Source organism: Pleurodeles waltl, chromosome 2_2 (assembly GCF_031143425.1).
Source record: "Pleurodeles waltl isolate 20211129_DDA chromosome 2_2, aPleWal1.hap1.20221129, whole genome shotgun sequence".
In the NCBI taxonomy this organism is placed as follows: Eukaryota; Metazoa; Chordata; class Amphibia; order Caudata; family Salamandridae; genus Pleurodeles; species Pleurodeles waltl.
The window spans coordinates 888,692,212-888,706,842 of record NC_090439.1 but is presented as its reverse complement, the minus strand read 5'-3'; the positions used below and the strand labels follow the sequence as shown (position 1 = coordinate 888,706,842).

Here is a 14,631-nt window from a genome sequence, read left to right as displayed (position 1 = left end):
GTCTTTGTCAAAGGTCCGTAGCGGTCGAAAACCCCATCTGCAGCAACTAGATCCAGCAAAACTGGAATTTCTTCTAGGGGATTTTCAGCAGAAAAGGCAATAACTCTCTGAATGTGCCCTGCACTGCCCAAGCTCCTTTGGTAATAAAGTGCAAGCAAAGGACTTGGCATTGGTCAAAGATTACCATGGAGCCAAAGGATAAGGGTTAAGAGAGTTCCATACTCTTCAAAATGGCACACACAATGCCTGGTTTAAACAAAAATGACACAGAGTTGAAGACGAAATACTCATGACTATACAGAAAACCTCAATTTAGAGCTCATAAGCAATGTGGAGAAATTGTTTGGAAAACCTAAATGTAGATGTCAGTCGGGCTGCTACCAATACACCATCAATGCTTCTCCTACGCAGGCGTCACTCAGCTCATCCTCTCTCTCTCAAAGGACCCCGCAACTGCTAAGAACAACCTCCACACCGGACTCCATGCTATTGCCAACTGGATGAAAGCAAGCTGCCTCAAGCTAAACTCAGAGAAAACTGAGATCATCATCTTCGGCCTCAACAGATTAGCATGGGACGACTCCTGGTGGCCTGCCACCTGGGGGTCGGCTCTAAAGCCCACCACCCACGCACGCAACCTCGGCTTCATACTGGACTCTTCTCTCTCCATGACCCAGCAAGTCAACGCCATCTAATCCTCATGCTACAACACCCTTCGCATGCTCCACAAGACCTTCAGATGGATCCCCGTGGAAACCAGAAGAACGGTCACACACGCCCTCGTCATCAGTAGACTGGACGGCAGCAACGCCCTCTATGCGGAAATAACGGCCAAGCTCCAGAAGAAACTCCAGCGCATCCAGAACGCATCAGCACGACTCATCCTCAACCTCCCTCGCCATGAACACATCTCAGCCCACATCAGAGATCTCCACTGGCTCCCTGTCAACAAAAGGATTGTCTTCAAGCTCCTGATCCATGCTCACAGAGCTCTCCATGAAACTGGACCGGCCTAGATTAACGAGCGTCTCAACTTCCACTCAACTACATGCCAGCTCCGCTCCACCAATCTCGCCCTTGCAACCGTCCCCCGCATTCACCGCACCACATCTGGCGGTAGATCCTTCTGACACCTTGCCGCCAAAACCTGGAACTCCCTCCCCGTCAACCTACGTCTGACCCAGGACCTCCTGGCCTTCAGGAAGCACCTCAAGACCTGGCTCTTCGAGCAGTAGCAACCCCCCTGCTCCTTGAGACCCTGCTGGGTGAGTAGTGCATTTAACAAATTACTGATTGATTGATTGATTGATTAAATGCTTTGATACCACGTGCATTAAAGCAAGGGTTTTTCCACTTTTTGTTTGTTATGAGCCATCAGTCAATTGCATCATTTGTATCCAGTGTCACAACTTAACCCTTTTAACAATTGATGAGCAACACACACACACACACACACACACATACACACCACACACACACACACACACACACACCCACACACACAACACACAGATTCAATCATTGCTTTTTTTAAATTTTATTTTAATTATAAAGCGCATGGCTACCTGAACCCGGGCTTCCCAGTGCTAACCGAAAACAGTGAGAAAACAGGAACAGCACATTATGGAAAGAGGTAGGTTTTTAGCTGTTACCTAAAGTGCAGTCAATTATTTTTGCCTCTCAACTGGAGTGTGAGAGTTTCAGAGCCTAGGAGCAAGATATGAAAATTAACGACCACCACACCTGGATCTTTTTATTCTAGGTATAACTAAAAGATCCTGTGTGCCAGATCTAAGGGCCCTATTCAGTAGATAGGGTTTGATCAATTGGTGAAGAATTTTGGGGCCCAATTTATATTTCACACGAGGAACCATGCAAAGTGCCTTACACTGGACTCTGCTGCTTATCGGGCAGCCAGTTCAGAGTTCTAAGAGCTTCCCTCACTGAATGTGATTTTGGGATACCTAAAAGAATGCACGCTACAGCGTTCTGGATGACTTGAAGTTTCCTTTCACCACATAAGGGCAGCCTAAATATAGTGAGTTGCCATAATCCAAGCGAGATAGAATTAGCCCCTGGATTACAATTCTTCTGGAATCCACCAGGAACCACTTCAGAGATTTTTTCAATACTCTCGAAAACACCGAAGCAGGTGCTAATAATCTTGTTGGCCTCCAAGGCTATCCAGAGCTGTTCATCTAAGTTGAAGCCCAGGCTATTTACCTCTTCTTTGGGTGATGGACGTTCCCCGAACTGGGTGGGCCAGCTGATTTTTGCCAGAAGGATGGGTTATTACCTACCACCATCATCTCAGTTTTCTCTCCATTTAATTTTAGGTAACTGCCTGCCATCCATTCAGCCACCTTCTTCGGACAGCTGTTGAATTTTGTTGATGTGGCAAAGATATCATGGGATAGCATGACTACCAGCTGCGTGTTGATAACGGGCGGGCATAGATATTGAAGAGTGTGGGGCTCAGTGATGAGCCCTGTGGGACTCTGCATCTCAGCTGCTTAATGGTGGAGTAACATGACCCTTCACTGACTTGGAAGTATTTTTCAATCAGAAAGGAAGCAAGCCATCTAAATGAACTCCCAGTGATCCCTATTCCTTCCAGGCATTGTAGTAGGTTAGTATGGCATACTGTGTCAAAAGGGGCACTCAGATCAAGACGTATGAGTGCTGCAGATCCACTTTGATCAAGGGCCAATTTTAGGTTTTCTGTTGCCCTCAAAAGGGTGGTTTCTCTCCTGTGGTCAGCCCAGAAACATGTCTTTGTTGGGTGGAGAATGTTATTATATTCCAGAAACACTGATATATTCCTGTAAGTAATCGTCTCCAAGATCTTACTCAGCCCAGGAAGTAAAGATATGTGTCTGTAATTCTCCACTGCTTCAGGATCTAATGAGGGTTTTTGAAGTGAGGAATAACAGCATGTTTCCATTTGGGTGATACCTGCCGGTCTTCAGTGATAGATTATAAAGATCTGTCAACGCGGACATCATTACATCATCACCCTTCAATAAGATGTCTATGGGGTCCGGATCCAAAGGAGTGCTGGAAGTAATTGATTTTGCCACACCTGCTCCCTCCTCTTTGTTTAATAGTGGAAAACTTGAGAGTTTGACTCCCTGAACCTTGGTGTCACGTGCCCCTTCCAAATGATCTTTTACACGGATGCCAGAGAATGGCGAGTCTCATCATGTAATGAAAAGAGAATCTAGATTTTATTAAAGACACGGAGGCTAGTGTTATGCATGTTAATCCTTTAATGCCCCTTCAAGCAGCACATTTCAAAGAAAACATTACATCATAAAGCAACATTCCAGAATGGAACACTAAACCCTATAAATAGTCTCTGAACTGCAGCCACATCCTCTTTTAATTGAGAATCCAAAAGGACACGGCAATAGAAAAGTTCAGTCCAAACAATTATCCACCCACCACGATCTGCTTATTGATTAGTTTCTGAAAAAACATACAGATAAAAAATCATTACAATGTAATCATTATAAAAAACATAATAATGCATTTTCCATTTCCATTTTTTCAAAAATCTTCTAACAAAACACCAATACAAAACATTCAATCATATACATATTAGATGTTATATTTCTGTAAATCATCTTATTTTCCTTTTTTTTTTAAAACAAACCTAAATATTATAGGGCGTGGAGGGAGGGATAATGCTAGCCTCCTTGTCTTTAATGATATCTAGATTCTCCTTTCATTACATTATGAGAATTGCCATTTCATTACAAGACTAGAGGCTTTCATTATGCATGTTGGTAGCTCTCCAACACCACTCTAGACATATGTTCAATAGTTTTACAACAATGATTGACAAAAGTAGAAGCATTTGACTAATCCACTGCTTTCAGAATCTCTTCTGATCTACCACCACCCCACAATGCTTTGCTGGCCACAGCCCCCCTCATGGAATGTGCTGTAAATGTATTCACATCAATACCTACTTCCTACATTGTTCGTTTAATCAGTCTTGCATTTGTGACTGTGGTAACCGCTTTGTATGGTTTCACAAAAGATATCAAAAATTGATTTACTCCATGAGTTCTGACATTCAGAGTTATTGATTCATTCTCTTTTATGAAATGTTCCCCACACAAATCTTTGCATGAATCATATCTTGAATAGAAAATAGTTTCAGATATAGACTTTGTTGTTTTTTCAATTTCAAGTTACCCCAAAGGGGCCATAAACCATGTTACTTACCTCCCAAAGCTTCACATCTGATACCCTAAGGCATGAGATCAAACATAACAAAGAAACTAATTTCATAGACAATCTCTTGATGTCCAAGTATTTATTACTTGGCCAACATAGGAACATAGATAATACCTAATTCACATCTCTGTATCTTGACATGGGAGGTCTCTTTAATCTAATACTTTTCATGACCCTAAATACTAAAACATTACTCCCTATACGTTGTCCTTCCACTTGTGAATGACCTGCAGAAATTGCTGATCTGTAACGATTAACAGTCTTATAAGATAAACCCTTCTCAAATAATTCAACCAAAAAAATCACAACTTTCACTATAGAGGATTCCACAGAATCCAGACCCCTTTCCATGCACCAACATACCTATTTGTTCCAAATTCCTTTATATCGACACCTGGTTCCTGGAGCCCATGACTTCTCTAATAACTCCCCAGCTTTTCCCGAAAGGTCTGACACACCTGAAGATCTGATACTTGCCAAGCAAGAAGGTTCAAAACCAAGTACAATAGGATGATCTTCTCCTATACTCAACAAAAGGCCTTTGTTTGCTGGCAAATAAAACGGAACTCCGCAAGCCATCTCCAAGAGCATGGGAAACCACACCTGAGATGTCAAAAATGGAGTTATCAACTCCAGAATGCATACTTCCCTTCTTACGTTCTGCAAAACCCTCTGAATCATGGCAAACAGAGGGAAGGCATAAGATCTCATTCCCTTCAAACTGTGTTGGAATGCATCCACTGCAAGAGCTTCTGGGTCTGGCAACTAACTGAAATACATCTGAATCTGAAAAGTTAATCTGCTCACGAATAAACCCATCTCTAAATGGCTCCAAAGGCAATTTAACTTCTGAAAAACTCTCCAGCAAAGCTTCCAGTCTGTGTAATCTCTCAAAAATCTTGAACTCTAGCTGCAGACACATTTTCCTTCCAAGGTAAATATTCTGCTTTCAGACTTATCTTGTGCTCTAAACAAAATATCCATATCTCCTTTGCCAAATCTGAAAGTCCACGGTACAGGCACCCACCTAGTCAATTTATTCGGGCCCTTGCAGAAACATTGTCCATTTTCAGAAGCACTGCATTGCCTTTGAAAACATCCTTGAAACTCAGTGAGCGCATAAAGACTTGCTTGAGTTCCTTTCTTTGTCTGACCATAAGCCACCAGGCTCCTGAGCCCCCAAACATGCACCCCAACCTGACAGACTGGCATCCGTCTCCAATACAAAATCTGGAACACAACCAAAAATTGCACAGCCATTCCAGGCCTCCAAATTCTGCAACCACTAAATCAACTCAGACTTTGCTTCCGAAACTAAAGTTATGTTGCCTCCATACCAAACACCAGAGTGAAGTATTTTTCCCTTCACTCTTTGCATTGTTCGGTAATGTAAAGGTCCCAGAAAAACTGCCTGAATTGGTGAGGCTGGTAAACCTATCAACTTCGCTAATTCTCTCAATGTCAAACAATCTCTTCTCAATACGTAATGGATTTCCCTCTTTATCTCGTTCACCTTTTTCTCTAGTAAACTCAACACAACATTTAATGGGGCTCATTACGAGTCTGGCAGTTTGACCACCACATTACAACCCTGGTGGTCGAGCCTCCAGGATCACAGATCCCGGCGGTCTGGAAGTTGGTGGCGGTCCTAATCCGTCAGGGCAGCGCTGCTCTGGGGATTATGACCCCCTTCTCCACCAGCAGTTTCATGGCAGTAGCACCGACATGAAAAGGCTGGTGGAGAATGGGTGCATGTGGTCCTAGGGGGGCCCCTGCACTGCCCATGCACTTGGCATGGGCAGTGCAGTCACCCCCGGCCAGCACCCTCGCAATGTTCACTATCTGCTTTGCAGACAGTGAACAATGCAAGGGTGCTGGTGCACCCTGCAGGCTACAGCATTGCCGCTGGCTCGATTACAAGCCTGAGACAATGCTGTAAGCTGTTAACTGCTAGGCCAGCGGGTGGAAACGCAGGTCTCTGCCCACTGACCTAGCAGGAAACTCTTAATAACACCAGTGGTGGCCACAATGTCGTAAGTTTGGCGGATGGGCTTTCCCGTCTGCCAAACTCGAAATAGGGCCCTTAATGTGTCAATTTTAAACCCCAGGAATTCCAACTTCTGAGCAGGTTTCAAAACCGAATTTTCCACGTTTACCAGAAAACTTTAACTTTCAAAATGATTCTTTGTCCTCAGCAGATTCTTGAGAAGCTGTCTATACTTTGAGACATTAAAAGAATGTTTTCAAAATAGGTGATTATTCATACACTTCTCTCTCTTAAAAAAGATTCCACTGCTCTCATCACCTTGGTGAAACACCAAGGTGCTGAGGACAGACCAAGGGAAGGCAACAACATTGATAAATTTGCCCCTGCCATATAAATTGGAGGTATGGTTGACTGTGACGTGACATTGGAATGGTAAAGTAAGCATCCTTCAAGTCTAATTTCACTCTTGAAATGTCTGTAAACTGAAAACTTTCTTTTCAACTAAGAACAATGTACTTATGTAGACTTTGTCTTCTACACTTACTCTTACAATTTAATTATTTTCCAACTTAATTGCTATTTCTTTTTGTACAACTATATTCTGGTCCTTGTCAGTACCAATTGTCTTGGTTCTCTGTACTGACAAGAACCTCTGTAAACTCTATTTCGTAACCTTGAAAAGTATTCAAAACCCAAGAACCCTGATTAATTGATTTCCATACTTCTATAAGATACCTTAAGGGGCATATTTATACTCCGTCCGCGCCGAATGTGCGTCAAATATTTTGACGCACAGTCAGCGCAAACGTTGCCCCGTATTTAAACTTTGACGCCCGAGCCCGCGGACGACAAAAGTCCGCTGTGTGTGTAATTTTTTGGATGCTGCAACCCACCTTGCGTTAATCATATGCAAGGTATGCATTCCCATCCAAAAAATGACTTAAACGGCAGTGCGTCGTATTTATGCTTTTGGGCAAAAATGACACACGGCCAGGAGGCGGAGCCGGAAAATGACGCACAGCCCGATTTGCGTAAAAAATTAATACCTGGGTCAGGGCAGGCGTTAAAATGGGGCAAACACACCTGTATTTAATCAGAACACACAGAAGCAACAGCAGAGCAGCAGAGCAGCAACAGGGAGACATGGAGGTGATTCTAATCCAGCGTGCACGCAGACGCAGAGCCCAGCAGCAACAACAGCAGCTACAACAACACCAGCAGGGACCCCAAAGGCAGCGCAGAAGGCAGGAGAGGTTATTCCGCCCCAGAACAACCCTTCATGGCCTCAGGGAACACGACATCATCCAGAGGTACAGGTTGAACTGGCAGGCCGTTCAGCAGCTGCTGCACAACATTGAACCGCAGTTGGCCCTCACTTTGCTGACACCCCGCACCATCCCAACAGAAACCAAGCTGCTTGCCGTACTTCATATGCTGGCAAGTGGCTCTTTTCAAACAACTGGTGCCCTGGTTGCCGGAATATCACAACCATCATTCTCCGCCTTTATGCCCAAAGTACTTGATGCCATCATTGGACTTACACCCGCCACATCTGCTTCCCTAACACACTGCAGAAGCAGCAGGAAACAAAACAGGGGTTCTACCTCATCAGTGGCTTCCCACATGTCCTTGGTGCAATTGACTGCACACATGTATGCCTTGTGCCACCTGCTGCAACTGAACACCTCTACCGCAACAGGAAGCACACACATTCCATCAACGTGCAGGCCATTGTCGATCACCAGGGATTGATCACCAACATCGTGGCTAAATATCCTGGGAGTGTACATGACTTCATCATCTTCCGTCACTGCACCATCAATGAACACTTCCAGGATGGACGGTGTGGCAATGGACTACTTGTTGGTAAGTACAAAAACCTACTTATTTACACACTGCACAGCAACCCTCTAGGACACACAACACATACACCAAAACAGCAACATGTGAACAGGAACACACTGAGGTCGTGACATCGCTAGCCATGTTTCTTAGGTCTGCAGTGAACCTGTCACACATCTGAAATTACTGTACATCCTAATGTTAAGATGTCAAAGATCACAACGTGTGGAGTGGGTTGCCTAAATGTCACCTTGCAAAATGTAAGTGTCCCAATGACGTTTACATGAATCCATTGCATAAGTCTAAAGGTATGGGATGTCCATAGTACATTGATTAGAACGTGTTAAAAACACTGTCAATTTTAACCTGTGTATGGAATTATCATCTCACCCCCAGTGAAGACACAGGGACACCTGTATCACAAGTCACAATGCTAGGGAGGGCACACTGTACTGCAAATCCCAAAACATACTGCTGACAACCGGTCAGCAGCCAAACACTCGTTCAGCCAAGGAAACAACACGATGCAGATGGTACATCCTACAAGCCTAGGATGCTACATTATAACACAAAAGAGTCACAGACAACACAAGACATCTACTGCCATGCAAGGTCATTTCAATAGGGCCAGCTACATCAACATGATCCCATTAATTTTCTCTTGCAGCTGATCAGGGGTATGGCATCCAGCCATGGATTATGACACCTATTGGCAACCCAAGTACTGCTGCAGAGCGTGCCTACAACGACGCACATAGGAGGACACGCAGCATAGTCGAGAGGACCTTCGGCATCCTCAAGTCAAGGTTCCGGTGCCTCGACATCACTGGTGGTAGCCTCCTATATTCCCCGGAGATGGTCTGTAAGATCATCCTAACATGTGCAATATTGCACAACATTTGCATCAAAAGGAACATTCCCCTCCTGGAACCAGAGACACACATGCCTGAAGAGGAGGAAGAGGAGGATGCTGGCCTGCAACATGAGGGGGAACTACAGAACACGGCCGCTGGTATACGCAGGCGGCAACATATCGTCAACAATTTCTTTTAAATATATAATCACCTTCACCACTTTAGTTAGCTAATTTAAATAAACACCTATATTAACCACCATATCATGGTCTGGCTATTCATTTTTGCACACCTTCATCTCTACTTATCAGAATAAGAGTGTTGCCTCATGGAGCATTGCTGATATACTGATTAGGACACTGAAAATCCCAGAGCTAATATGATGCCTAACATACAATGGTCACATACACACACACACTGTAAATGACATCTATCATGTACATTTCTCCTTTGAAGGCCAATAGCAGAGGACCACACCTATTTCACACATACATGTTTAAATCAAGGTTCAACGCAGCATATGGCACACAACTAAGACACCATCACTCAATAAGGGGAAAACAAGCCTCATACATGAGGCAGTCGATGTGCTTTTGCATCAGTAACAGGAATGTCTGACCAGCCCCTTGACAGCAGTAAGTCCAACTGCATCCAATATTTGCAAGGACTATCTGTGACCAGAGTTCCATAGAAGCAGAACATAGACAGCGCAAGTGCCACATAGTGAGCAGCATTGCACACATGACATTCCATGTACGTCAGCCCATTTCCTAACTCCTGACACACCCATGCACCTGGTCACAACCTACCTGTCGTAAGAGGTCCCTGGAATACTAAGATGTGTACCCTGATATTCCCTCGTCTACACACACAGAATAACAATAGCAATCCAGTGTGCTACACCCTTTCCTTTGGTATGCCATTGTCATAGAACATCTCACTGCATGGACGTCAGGTTAATTTATACACTGTCTTCTAGTTTCAAAGCCCTGTTAGCACCTGTAGATTGCTTCCCGTGTGAAAATGTCTGTTGGCCCTTATAATGCAAATCTCACCTACAGGACTGGTGGTAAACAGATGCAGCCCACACCTGTGATCACCTCCATGCACACCACCCATTTCAAAAAGCACTGCCCCTGCTGATGCATGGAACAGCATAGGAGTTGCCATTTTGTCAAACACACTGTTAAGTATTGATACTAATTAAGCTGTGTAACACAGCCCTTGGGTTCATTTGTCACCTTCAAAAACACAGGACATACACAGTTTGACATGTCAACTGTCTAGTTCGTCCTCCAAACAGTCTGAGTCAGACCACTGATTATGTAACTTGTCAAATTGCTGGATCCTGAATCACTGATCCTGAATATATGTGGGCCACACTTATGACCAACTATTGCGTCAGCAAACCGTAAAATTACTGTGAAGGGAGTAGCGGATTATGGTTCGCTGCAGTATGATGTCACACATGTGAACATACAACATCAACACCATAGTGTGTTCAATCAGCCTATCTCTGATGTGTCCCAAATGTAACATAACAAAAAAACAGAAAAATTGCCCAAAACCAGTTAATGCACTGACATTTTGACTTTCCTAGCGTTATGCGCCATTTTTTGCCCACCAATACTGTATTTGCGTAATTGTTTTTTGACGCACAGGAGTGAAAATTAGCCCGCATCCAGATATTTGTACAGGCCATGTACTATTATTTGGATGCGGGCTAATTTTCACTCCTGTGCGTCCAAAAAAATGACGCAAATACAGTTTTGGTGGACAAACGCGAAAAAGGGCGGACATTTCATACAGGAAGTGATGTAATAAGATATCCTGTTTACAGATCATGTACAGTGGGTGTACTTTCACTTTGCAGTCTATGATCCTTCTAGACTGTGTGGCTGTGTAGAGAGTGGTGTCCTGAGATTTTGTGCTTTTTTGTCCTGTGTGCTATCTGTATTGTTCATTTGTGAAATAAATATTGTTGGTGTATACTGTACTACTGTATTTTGGGTACATTTGTCAATTTATCTAGTGTTTTTGTTGTTTGTGGGAGTCTGTTGTGGGTAGTGTTATTTTGGGGATAGTTGGGCTCTTTTAGGGGTTAAGTTTACTTTTCATCTGTATTTGTACCCCTACTTTCCCCCTTTTTCCCTTTCTATTTCTTTTACCCCTATTCCCTTTCACTTTTCCACTATGTCTGGTAGGCCACGTCTTGGCAGGATGGGTGAAGAGGAGTTGGGGGGTTCATATGGCTTGTGTGCCATTTCTTGCCACTCATGATCGAGGCAGGGTGATACAGGGGTATCCAACAGAGGCGCGCAGAATCCGGTGGGGAAAGGTGCTGCATCACCTGCAGCGTGTGTATGCCAGCCAGAGGAGTGACCACCAGCTGAAGCACCGGTGGGCTGACCTCATCACCAGGGAACAGGATCTCTTGGACCACCTGGGAATCGTGATTGGTGGCACTGTTGGTGAGTACTAATCATGTAAATGTGCATGATTAAATGCTCTGTAGTGACATAAGAGGATTTGTACTATGTCTGCCAGCTAACTTGCTGACTGTGTGTAATGCTGGGGAAACATAGAAGGATAATTGATGCACTATGGTAAGGATCACAATTGCTAGCTGTCAGGTTGCACATGCTCAGCAAACTAACAGTATACTTTTCCATGAAGTAAACTGGTGCGGCCTTTGTGTCAGACAACCAAACAAAATAGGAGCCAATCATGTCTACATAGGGTACTATTGACAGAGAAGTAAAGATGTACCAACATATTGGCTAACTTTGTTGACGCAATAGCTAGACTGACTTTAGAATCACTACATGATGCAGAAAATGAGTGCTGCCTTCACGTCAATTGATAATAGCAAAGTGGCTCAGACATATGTCTCATGTGAGTCTGGTGAGTGTGGAAGGAAAGCGTTCATGGAAGTACTATGAATGTTTGGGATTATTGTGTTCCTTGATCTTTTTGCATACATGTCAGATCTGGATTTGAAAACATCGTGAAAAGGTGTAAGGTGCCCTCAGCTAACATCTTAGAATGTTTGTTGGAGTTAGTTGTGCCACATTCCAAATATGGATGGCAGTCCAAAGGTATAAACATGGCTTCACATCTCCATGTTTGGTGCAAATCACCATAGCTGGGCCACATCAATTGAATCAAATGTAACAACAGGAGGGCTTACAAAAGTCCCTGCCCCTCCCTCTGTACATTGTACCTATGTGTAATAAATGTGTCATGGCCACAAGGCATGTTTGACTGGTAATGCAGTCCTCAAGTAACCAGGCTTTGGATGTCTCTCTTGGATGGACATGATGAGACGATTACACTCCATATTTTTTTCTGGTCACCAATTACGGGGCATGTTTGCAACCACATGATAGTTAGGGCCAATGTATGTGTGCAGATATGTGTGTAATTGTCACAGGAGACCCATGCTATGTACAAGTTGGCCGTGATATATCAGATGCAGTATCATTATGTCTGAATGGCTGCCATTTCCTTATTCAGCCGACACATTGTATTGTTTATGAAATTGTTGCTCTGTGCACAGATTTTGAGCACATTTCTTCCTTCCATACCTTACAGGTGGACCGGCACCCGACACTGTGGGAGAGGTGGCGACATTTGAGAACCCCGACCACTCCAGTAAGTGCTGATATGTCTTTTATGTGTTGTGTTTGCTGTTTATGGACTCATGTGTGTTGAACGCATAGCAAGGTGTGATGCGTTGGGAAATCATTTCTCTTGTTCCATGAGTGAGATTTCAGTTTCTCACATGTTTTGAGTTGGCCAGTGCGTATCCAATGGTATTATGTAGGGATTGTAGGCCATTCCAGTAGGCCCCACTGTGAGTACTGGGGTTAGTCATGTGAATGACACTTGTATCAACAAGAGTCGCACTGGAAGTCAGCTCCGATATAGTCAGCCTGTCAGACCCACATTCTCCAAGATTGGTGCAGCAAATTGCTTTCCAATAGACTTCTGCTTCCCTATTTACCAACGTAATTATGAAACTGTAGGTAGAACCTCCTAGCAGCATGTACTTCCACATGTAGTGCTACAAGTATGTGGAACTTGAGTGCAATGGCCTAGGTGTACATGCAATTAATGATCATGGGTGTTCTTGCAACTCTGTGTCTGATGTAAGTCAGGCCTTACTGGAAGTATATGTTGTGTACCAAGTTCTGCATTTCCTGACATGTGTGGCCCTATGATTGGTCTAGGGTTTGCTGACTCCTAATTGTTGATAGGCCAAACCTGTGGTGTGTGTGTAGAGCCAAACACGTGTGGAGTTTTCTATACACTCCTCAGTGTACATGTTGTTGGAAATTGATAGTTGTTTATCCACCCCCCCACCCTCAAACACGGGCATGGGTTTGTGAATGGGGTACCTAGTACTGATGCTACCAGTATGTTACACATACATGTGAATAAGTGACTGTTTGGTTGGAACCTAGTATACACACTCAGGTATGGCACTTGTTACTATACTGGCAAGTCCAGTTACAACTTGCAGACCATGAGGCTTTAGTTTTGCATTCCGTGCACTGACATTTGTAGCCCAGGTCTTGGCGGAGGATATGCAGCATGATTCTTAGCTGATAACTGGCAGAACTCAGATGGCAAGTCAAAGCCAGTTGTTACCCATCTTGTAGGTTATGGATGTGCTATGTGTGATGTGACCTTTGTAGGCTGGCCTGCCATGTACTTCCTCAGGGACATTCAATGATCTGTATTGTGATATGAGCTGGTACAAGTACTGTAGATGTATTGTCTGATTAACTTCTTGTGCCATTTCACACAATGCAGTTCCTAATGTAGATTATTTGCATTTGTCTTCACAGCTGGAAACATGACTCCAGACCAGGTCCGTGAGTTCCAGCTGCGGGCCATGAGATACCAGCACATCCTGCTGGTGGAGTCGGGGTTCAGGAGGATGGCCCGGCGATATCGCCATGAACGGGCCTCCGGGGCATGGAGAGCCTTCCCACAGGGTGGGCCTACTTTGCCCACCACAGTCACCACCAGCACAACCACCACTTCAAGCCAGGTGGCCCCACCCACAGCTTGGACTGTTGTGCCTACATCTGCTGGACTTCCAGGACCCAGCATTGCTACAGGCTCAGGACAGCCCACTGGGCCTGGGTCCACACACACACACATACCTCCTCCACCGGTACCCAGACTGCCACAGCTCCATCTGTTGACCCTGTAGCCTTCCACAACATGGAACGGAAGATGGACCGTGTGCTGCGCAAGTTGAGCCACCTGAGCCGGGATGTGCGCCACATTAACCGGAGTGTTAAGTCTATCAAGAGGACCCTCCCCAGGGCCAACCTCTAGACTTTATTTGAAATGGACATGAATCCCCCCCCCCCTCCTGTTTCCTTGTTCTTACAGTTAGTGGGCTTAGGGGGGTTAGGGGGCTTAGTTTTAGGTTAGTATAGGCTGTTAGTTTAGTTAGTGTTAGTGGGTGGGGGGTCCTGATTCTTTCTATTTTCACTTATTACGTGTGTGGGTGGGGGCTATGTTGCGGTTCTTGTGTGTTTAAAATAAAATAAAATAAAAACACAAAAAAAAATACAAAAAATATATATTTGTTTAGGATAGTATAGTATGTGTTTAGGTTAGTATGTGTTGTCCTCCATGTGTCCCGTCTCATAAGGGGGGTGAGGGGTAGATGTTTAGAATGTT

General features: G+C 44.3%; 1 protein-coding gene across 3 annotated transcripts in view; it reads right to left on the bottom strand.

Moving 5' to 3' along the window:
* The window catches only part of LOC138282727 (uncharacterized), a 390,534-nt gene that overhangs the window by 71,647 nt on the left and 304,256 nt on the right, over positions 1-14,631 (bottom strand). For 2 of the 3 annotated variants that reach the window (XR_011200989.1, XR_011200992.1), the window contains one exon: positions 3,270-3,468. The exons of the other annotated variant lie outside the window; for it this stretch is intronic. The gene's annotated coding sequence lies outside the window, so the exon portion shown is untranslated. Of the gene's footprint in view, positions 1-3,269; positions 3,469-14,631 lie in introns of those variants that run through there. 3 annotated transcript variants of the gene reach the window in all.